Below are 9,973 nucleotides of genomic sequence, written 5' to 3'. Positions count from 1 at the left end.
TTTTATAATTACGGTTCAATAGGTCTGACCTTTCAGTCACCCATGAGTCACCCACCAGTCACCTCCATGTAGAGCTAGTCTACAGATTGTCTGCATATTGTCTGCAGACACTGTGTGGTCGGCAAGTAGGTAGACTTGTATGTAATATGCATGCCACATATATATATATATATATATATATATATTCTACATGACACATTTTATAACAGTTAAATCGGCTTCACCTTTCAGCCACCCACGAATCACACACGCACACAAGCACACACACAAACGCACACACACACGTGTGCGCATCCTGAACCATGACACATTTTATCATTGCGCTCTGTTTTGCCATTTTAACATTTTGAAAACTTTGTCACTGATTGCTACAAGAACAGTCTGATAATGACAGTTATATAAATCAATTATTTAATACTAATTGAAATAAGGTAATTGTTACATAACGTACATTAAATGCAGCAGTTATACTATGGCTCGAACCGCAGCCTGAATTTAAGGACCTATCTACCGCGCGACGCCGACACCATCCATCCGACCACCGACTGCGTGGTTGCTTTCGGCGCCGGCCCCCAGGAGGCGCTGGCCGCGAGCACCGGTAAAATAGCGGGTGAGATTATTTTCCCGTCTTCACCTGGTCACCGACATGTCACGGCGTGCACGCGTGCACGCCATGTGCACGCCGCATTGACGGCGACCGATGAGGTAGTGTACATGCCGTGCCGAGAGGAATTGTGGCGATTTTTGTGTGTATTAATGATCCAAAACCCCTGTGACTGCATAACGTAGCTCTCAGTGTTTTTCGTGTGGTGTGCCGATACCAATTATCGTAGTTATGACCCGGTCGCGCTTTCTTTGTTACCGGCTCATGAAAAGCCGATGGTACTCTCGCAGCGCTCGCATTCCATCACAGTGCGCGGAAGAATTTTTTGGACGTTGTGCTATCACGTGCTGTAGTTCATCTGCAATTCTACGCTGTTGACGCCCGAGGCACCGTGCACAGACTGTCCTTCCTGCGGTACCTGTGCGATGCGGCAGCAGCTGTCACGGAGACTCGTTTACCGAGCACGCCTAGAAAGGTAAGTCCGGCGCGTACGCGCATTCTTGTGGTGCGTGAAGTGTGCATTTCTGTACGGATAACAAGATGATTAGTAACGTGACAAAAATGATCGTGCTTTTCGAATGTTCGTTCTTGTCGCAGGGGGCATTTAGCGAACAGTTTGATGAAAATTGCCCTAAAACGTGATGTTGCCAAAATCTATCGATTATTTGCTTTCTGCTGTGAAGTTTCCTTGCGCCGGGGACTGTTTGATTTGAATAGGCGCAAAAATTCAAGCAGGGAAAGTTACTATTTCTGTACGTAATTTTTCAGCGAGAAATCGCATAGCCATTTCTAGAGGTACGTCGATTTGTCGTGATCACAGCTAACGGCTGCGCGAGATGGCACCCGATTGCTGTGTACGACGCATGGCCAGATTTTAGCTTGTATGCAAGTTCTTTTATTTATATAGTGTCTTGGAGACAGCCTGTATTTCTTGCGTTGGGTGTCATGTGTTTTCGTGTATTTGTAAATGGTTCCGAGATTTCAACAACAGTATCTATCTTTAATGGAAAAAATTGTTTTCTCACATGAAAAAGAGGGAGTCTGTTCTTTTTCAGTGCATTGTCCTTTGGGGCAGGGCTTTGTTGCACCGCATAAATAAATTAGGTTTTCGAACGCTTATCACGTGTTAACGAGTTTTCTGCTTGTGCAATTCGCATTTGACTTGGTACAGACGTGCGTTTGTGTGAAGTTTTTTATTGTAGATTCATGTTTGCTCCAGTTCCATTTACATATTAACTGCCTGTAATGTAATAATCGTGTATTTGTGCAACCATGCAGCTTCATGTAGCTGTTTGTACGAGGCGTTTCACAATGTCACAAGTTTACAGTCTCAGCAGGGCTTACAGTAAACTGAACATTTCTGCTTGTTTAGGGATGTCACGATTTTGTGAGCCAGAGGAATCTACACCACTTGGGAGCCTGCGGCACTTCTGCAGGCTGAACAGCGCGTCAAAGCATCTGATTTGCATGCTGCCACAAGGTGTGTGCAAGACGGTCACTGCCACACACATGAGATGTCGGTACTCACTACTTCATTCCTTGGAAGCGATATTCTTGGTCCCAACCAAGCAGCCCGGAAGAAATCGGAGACAAATAAAATGTGCAAAGAATACTATTGCGTCTGTTATTTTATTGCATGCATGCATGCCAGTTCCCCATAGTGGGGCTACAGAAATTCTCTCTAATGTCTGCCTAAATGCTGTAATCCTGTGACCACAATCTCGACAGACTTTCTGCAGAAATGCTGTATCCTGCAGCTACACAGATTGAGCAGACTTTCTGCAGAAAGGGTGTACCGATTGGGCGCTGGGAGGTGACAGGGGGGTGACAGAAAGTCTGTCACCTGTCTTCAGATATTCTGCATCCCGGGTGACTCGGGGTATGCAGAATTTCTGCAGAAAAGGTGTACCAATTGGGCGCTGGGAGGTGACAGGGGGTGACAGAAAGTCTGTCACCTGTCTTCAGATATTCTGCATCCCGGGTGACTCGGGGTATGCAGAATTTCTGCAGCAAGTCTGCAATGATTTTTGTAAGGGCGGTATCACGTGTCAGACATAGAACAGCTAGTATTGCGCAGCCTGCGTCGGAGCCCCAAAGCTGACGCCGCATACATGACCAGGGCATTGGTGAGAATGTGCCGCCGCACACCGGCGTCGATGATGAGAGCAACGCAGCCCTTAAGCCTGTTTGACATGCAAGCGATTGAGCGAATGGAGCGAACAGCGGCGCGGCGCTGCGAAGCTTTTTAGCGAGGTTTCGTTTCACATGCAATGCCGCCGCGCGTTTTCCGCCGCTGCGAATTGCAATGTTGCTGGCAAAAAACACGGGACTTTCAGCCAGCTTCGGTAGTTCGCGACTGCCAGCATAAGCATTGCTTTGTCCCTGCCTCTCAATTTTTTATTTTTTATAAGTACATATCCTGCGCTTAGCAATTAACAATTCGTTGAAAAGCTTTCTTGGCATGTTTCCCGTGCTCCGTGTAGCAAGTAAACAAACCTCGTCCTATGCGCAGGCTTTCCCGCACTAGTACTCCATTGGTCGCGTGTTCGGAAGCGGTGCTGCCGCTCTACCGCTGCGATAAAATTCCAACTTGCCCGAACCTCGCCGCTCCCGCCGCTCGAAACAGATTTCTGCGGCGCGGCGGCAGGATTTGCGAGCATTTTCGCTTGCATGTGAAACAGGCTTTATACCAGGCCGTCGGAACGCACTGCCAGACACTGGCGTCGATAGAGGCGGCGATGGAGCATGTGCGAACATGCGCCGGATGTAACAGAAGGTGTAAAGGCGCCAAGTGAGTGATTGGCAAAGGAAATGCGCTGGATAAAGCCTTGGGGTAGATTTCTGGCAGCGGCAAAACGACCTCCCTCCCCTCCCCCCCACCTCTCGTTCTTCTTTTTAAAAACTTTAAATGAAATAACTATGGCAGGAGTTCTCGCAGTTGAAGTGTTGAATGTAGGAAAATATGTATATATAGAACCATTACATGGACAGAACTATATTCTATACATTTAAAAACAACATATTTTTTACAAAATAACAACAGGTGTTCAGGTGCCGATCATTATCTTTGCTCACTAAGGTTAGAATAATATTAAAAGAGCAGAATTAGCGCGACCGTCGATACGCTAATCGTGTTCACTTTTCATTGTTCGCCTGCGCCTTTAATTCGATGAGATCCAGGAAAAAGCAATTATGGAAATCAGTGCAATAACCTTGCAAGATGTGTTGTTTTATACTCTTTTGAGAACTGACGCTAAACACTCAATATTGATTGCATATTGGAACTTACAGTTAGGCGTTCCCAAATTTTTGTTCTTTAATTTATTTCTCCTTCCTTACTGTTTTTTCCTTGTTGCGCTTCAAGCTTCCTGTCATTTGTGGGGGGAGAAGTTCTAGGTTTGCGACATGAAAGGCACTGATCTACTTACTAGAGACGTTTGATGCTTAGCATTTATTTGCCGTTACTTCAACTCCCTTGATAACTGTGTCTTTATTGATTTGCCTAATTAAAGCGCGTCTAATAACATTCGAAATTCATCACCATTATAGGTATACTACAATAAATTACCGTTCTGTCGCATGCCGAAGATTGCGCGTATATACCTCTAGGCGTAGGCTGCGGGAGCGTCAACTGCTTGGTTAGTGCCACCGCAGCGTTTAAAGCCCTTCCTTTCATTTTACGACGTGAAGCAGTTTAGGTGGCTCGTTTTGCGCACTATACATGATCATTTCGAGTCGGTGACGTCCTTAGGCATAATATCAAAACTGTCATTAAAGAGAAGACCTGATGGAGCGATTCTCCCTTCGCCTGTACCAGCCTTGCCGTACAATTGAACTACTACGTGCTCAAGTACTAATCAGGGTCATCCGGTCTAATATAGCTATTTGGCTTATAATGTGCACGCGCAGAGGTAATGACTGTCATTATAACATCAGTAATTAGTCATGCTCCGTACGGTTTTAATCAGGCTTATCAGATGACTCCGACCTCGAATATTTGGAACAATAAGTTGGTCGGGCATCGCCCTGGGGCGAGGATCGCGTGTGCGCAGAAATTATGCATCGGTGTTTCCAGCTTATGTTCCTCACCTGTGGAGTTATTCCGAGGGCGTTGAAACTTTAGATTTAAAAATTTTTGTGAAATGTAGACAGACCTTTGGAAAGCTAAGCAACTGCTCCAGAGTGTACCCCTATGAAAATGGTCATTGCCTTTATGTTTCCTTTATGTTTCCTTCTTGTGCCCTATGTGACCTTTATGATTCCTTGTCCTTTGTGTGACCTCCGGGACGCCAACTTTGTGTGTACCACATGTTTACTCATCCTAACGTATACCTCGAGGAAGTGACCTTTATTATGCCTCTAGGATGTGTCCTTTATGTTTACGGCAGGATGTTAACTGGGTGTGTACTATGTGTTACCTGAGTGTACACTAGAGTGCACATGTACGTGACATAGAGTGCACATAACAACTGCCTCTACATATATATACAGGCAGATATATCTGTACTGTGTGACAGCCACTGATACACTCTGCAGAGTCATTGTAAGTACTAAATCTTGACTTATCCTTTCCTTTGCCCCAAGAAAACAACCCTTATTATAATTATTGTAGGATGTGCCCTTTGTGTTTACGGCGGGATGTTACCTAGGTGCGCACTTCAGTGCACACGTAGGTAACATAGAGCATTAATCTATATATGGTGCATGCACTCTTTATATGTTACCTACATGTGCACTTGAGTGCACATGTAGGTAACAGAATGTCCGCAGTGAGCATCTTTTGCAAATAGTACAGTTAGAGCTATCTGTACTGTATGTTAGGCACTGGCAGATTCAGAGAAAAGGCACTGCTTGCCCACCTCGCACTAGACATGCCGACCGGCACTAATTGTGGCTATATTGTGCGGAAAATTGAGTATGCCATGAAATAGGATGGTGTATATAATGATTTATGCCATGCATTCTCTCAATATATAAAGTATTTCTTACTTTTTCAACCTGCTATTCTCCAGTAGCAAGTCAGATGCAGAAATCTGCAGTATTTAACCTAATATGCAAGAAGGGGAATTTCATGAATGTTTTGTGCCAGCTAGGCTATCAAATATAGTTGATTGAACTTTTAAGACGGTTCTCATACCAGGCGTCTTGCAGATGCTCCGCTTCGCCTCCAGTTTGGGAAATAATCTACTTAATTTACATGTCTGGCTTATATATATATGAGCACTATGTTACCTCTGTGGGCACTCTATGTTACCTGGCTGTGTACTCCCTCGAGTGCACATCCAGGTAACATAGAGTGTGCCCAGTGATTATCTTTTTACACATGCTACAGATAGATCGTCTACCTGAACGATGTATTAACTTTAACTACTGGCGTATCAAAGTAAAAAAAAAAAATGGGGGGTGCGCCTGCCTCCCGCTCCCTATATATCTTGGCCGTATTGATCACCACGCGCCATCAACAGTACATACGTACATCAAAGCCTCATGCAGCGAATAATCCCTCAGGACAAATAACAATTGCACGGCGGCTGGAGACACGGTGGCACGACGCGCAGTGTTCGATGGCTTGCGCTACATGAACCGCAAAAGAGGCGGACGCCTCCGCGGCCAATCCGCCGCTTTGCTGTGAGCGTATATGATTATACAACCATTTAAGTAGCTGTTCGCGGTGTTATATTGGTTTCATGATAGCCTCATTACACATAAATATCTAATACGTACATTACGATTGTCTCTATATTACGCTCGTAAGATTTCTTTGCAGCCATCAGCGGGAAATGCAAGCTCTTCCACCTCCAAAGCTCAACTGGAGCTGCCGCTAACTTTCAGAACGCCTAGTTCGAAAGAATGTAGTGAAATTGAATATCTATAACGTTTCTGATGCTCTAAGCTGAAAAAAAAAAACTCGAACATTGGGAGACGCTGCCACTGCTCCACCTCAAAACCGTGATCTTCGAAGCACTTTTTGACATGTTACCTTTTCTACGCTATTTTTTTTTTTCAGCCCTTGGCCTTGTCATGATACCTTTTCTCTACTACTCACACAGATTATACACAAAAGTTTGGTCACTAACCAATGCAGAACCGGCGGTTGATGCTAAAGGTGCCTTTCTTTTCAAAACTGCGTGTGATTGCTGTAGCGAGATAGCAAAGTGGGCGAGTTGGTTACGATTCATCGTACCTTTAGCAACAGCGCAAAAGCAACGCGGAAACAAGGAACAAACACTCCGCAGAAACAGCGCCGTGTTGTTGTGTTTCTTCCTTTAGGCCGTGTCGCTTTCGCGCTGACCACAAGTACGAGTAACTGCTGTGTCGATATTAGCACGCGTAGAAGTACGGCAGCGTGGAACCCGTAAATGCTTGCTTGGGCGTACAACTGAACAATTTATAATTGTGAGTTGGCTGAGTATGAAAGTTGTGTGCGGAGTATGGCCGTATTTGATTACGCGAGCATGCAAGCAGTACGCCTGTTTCACTTTGGCCGAAGTTCCGCTGCCGCTGCAAGCCAGCCATCGCCACATTTCGTCGCCTTTATTCCTTACGCTACGAAGAAATATGGTTCCACCTATTCATGATACGGCCTGACATTCTCAAAAACACGCCACTGGGCGCCATAAGAAGCGTGTATATGCGTGGCCATTCCGAATTTCTGATCGGTGGGTGTCACTGCTACCGCGGCTGCCCGGACACCGTCCGCCATCCCAAGCACACGGAGCGGCACATGATGCGCGCTGATTGGCTCGTGTCCACCGGCAAAAGTTCGCGCATAGTTCGTGTAAAATCTCTGCGTATACTTTAAAAAAACAAGGCAGCGCACCAAGACACTTTAAACTCAATAATTTGTGTTTAAATACCAGTCTTCCTTCCAGCAACGACTTTTTTTTAATCTTGAAGGCCGTGCTTTTCCAAAATGCACGCCCTAAAAGGAAATGTAGATCTCGGAGGCTAAATTCACTTTTTAACCCGTTGTGTTGCTGTGAGCGGTGAAAGTGCTCGTTGCAGTTTCACGGTAACTTAATCATATTTTCGAAGTGCCTAAACAAACTGTGATCCGTACCGTGTGCATTAACCATCAGGAAACCTCTGGACTCGTGTAACGCCATTAGTTCGCCTTATGTTTCCTGTGATACGCCAGTGTCTTATGTGTACTACAGCGCTCGTCCGAGCTGCCTTTGTTCTCGCCTGTCCGCGTTCGCTCGTGGAATACCTGGTACTGTGGCTTCGAATTATGATGCGTGGAAGAATTTGTTGAAAGTTGTGCTTTCGTGCGTTGGTGTTCATCGGCAATTCGACAGTGTTCGCGCCGGAAAGAGCGTCGTCGCGTGGTGCCTGCGAGACGAAGAAGCCGTTTGCTACCACATTGAAGGTAAGCAGGTCTGACGCTTGCGCGCATTCTCGCAGCTTTTGGTTCATGTAGTAAGCTTTGTAGAACAACAACAGAACACTATCTGAGCGTACGTTGACTATGTTGCTGTGCACATTTAGCAAAGCGTTTCACGAGGGGAGTTTCCGTGAAATGTATTATTTCTTACCGCTTACTTGCTTTATGGAGTGCTGTGCTACCACCGCTGATTGTTGGGACTTAATGGGCAAATATTTACGTAAACGCTGAAGGTTACTGTTTTCTCGGTAGTTTCCCGGCAAGAAATTCTTCCGTAGATATGAATTTCCGCAAGTTACGTGTGTAATGCATGTCGATGTGTCACGGGCATCGCGAGTTGGCACGCGACTACGATGTTTGACACTTGAACATATATTAGCTTGTGTGAAGATTACTTTATTGATAGTGTTCAGTTCGAAGTCCAGCTTCGCGAGAACTTGTCTGCATTGTTTGTGTTCTTCGACGTGCTCGCGTATTTGTCTTTTATATTGTAGGGCAAATATAGACCGACATTACAACAGCCAAATTTCTTTTTAATCGAGGCATGTCCATCAGACGCGCGTTTTCATTAATATTTTCATCCGAAGAACAGGATGTCCGTTCCTGCGATTGTTAAAGACAGTGGCTTGTCTATAGCACTGCCGAATAAGGGATGCGATTTTCTTGCGATGCTTTGCGCTGGATGTTTGAAACTCTTATAACCCACCTTCCGCGGCTGGCTGTTCTAGTTAATAACGATAGCGGAATGTCGGTCAGATCAATGAGCAAAATGAGTAGCATCGGAAAAGGGATCGCTACAACATCGCGGCCTAGGTTTTAGCCCCTTCGTAATCGATTGTTCATTTGATTTACTAGATATTTAAGTTTTGGTGATAATTTTCCAGGTAGTCTGATGTTTGCGGCTGGTTTTATTCCCGCCTGAATTTTACCATATAAAAGTGTAACCACTTGAGATATAACTATGAGACATCTGTACAAGCAGGCACACAAAGATTTGTTGGCCAGTCGCCTACTCCTAAAGGTCATGTACTACTTAGCAGCTGCTGCAGAAATGTTTAAAAGAATTTGTGAGCAATTTGATACCTGAGTGGACTGGCAGCTCAGTCTGTTTCAAACAATTAGTTAAAAGCTTCTGTGTTGCCCTGATGTCTTTATGAGCTGTTTTTGACTGCTCCACGTTTCTTAGCTGTGTGCGTACAGGCCAGGCTGTTCTTGCGTATATGAATATTTTTGAATAAGTGAAAAAGATTGGCTTTTGTTTTGTTTTTCAGGTGCCTTGTGAGCTCTCACCCAAGCACCACATTCCAGAGGTCTGCTGTGAGCAGACGTGGCAGTTTGAAGTAACATCCAGATAGTCCAATAAACTGTTCGTAGTTTCAGACAAACCTTTGCAAAGTATAGTCAAAACTTTCTTTTAAAAGTGCAAGCACTGATCCAAACTGATCTTTCCATCCAAACATTACATTTTATATTAGTAACAAAGACATAACTAGAACAGCAGCTCTGCAGTGAGGAACGTAGCGGTACTCCAAGTGTTATACTGAAATAATCTATGAAGTCTAATTAGTTTGTAATTTTAGAACAAATTGGCATGAATTTCTGTGCCATAGCAGACTTCCAATCCGTGCGCTGCATCATGTAGGGAACAGTAACCTTACAATGAAAACCAATGTTTAACTTAAGAAAAGTTTATAAATATAAAATGTGTACTCGGAACTCGTCATCTATGCATGTCTACGTAATATATAGGATTTAATCACTGCAGCCACATAAAGGATGCATAAAGGTAGGACACACGAAGGAAACATAAAAGCAGTGGCCAAATTTCAACATGGAGGAAACATAAAGTACGGTAACATAAGGGATACATAAAGGGAGGACACATGAAGGAAACATAAAAGCAGTGGCCAAATTTCAACATGGAGGAAACATAAAGTACGGTAACATAAGGGATACATAAAGGAAGGACATATGAAGGAAACATA

At 44.5% G+C, this 9,973-nt stretch overlaps 2 long non-coding RNA genes across 2 annotated transcripts; both read left to right on the top strand.

Moving 5' to 3' along the window:
- The first annotated feature begins 616 nt into the window (after positions 1-616).
- Positions 617-2,216, top strand: LOC126548173 (uncharacterized). The gene is made up of 2 exons (XR_007602876.2): positions 617-1,079; positions 1,977-2,216. It is a non-coding gene; the product is annotated as an uncharacterized lncRNA (long non-coding RNA).
- Positions 2,217-7,577: 5,361 nt separating this feature from the next.
- On the top strand, positions 7,578-9,373 carry LOC140215323 (uncharacterized). The gene is made up of 2 exons (XR_011892280.1): positions 7,578-7,973; positions 9,260-9,373. It is a non-coding gene; the product is annotated as an uncharacterized lncRNA (long non-coding RNA).
- The last annotated feature ends 600 nt before the right edge of the window (positions 9,374-9,973 follow it).

Source organism: Dermacentor andersoni, chromosome 1 (assembly GCF_023375885.2).
Source record: "Dermacentor andersoni chromosome 1, qqDerAnde1_hic_scaffold, whole genome shotgun sequence".
Classification (NCBI taxonomy): domain Eukaryota; kingdom Metazoa; phylum Arthropoda; class Arachnida; order Ixodida; family Ixodidae; genus Dermacentor; species Dermacentor andersoni.
This window is presented reverse-complemented; position numbering and strand designations above follow the sequence as displayed.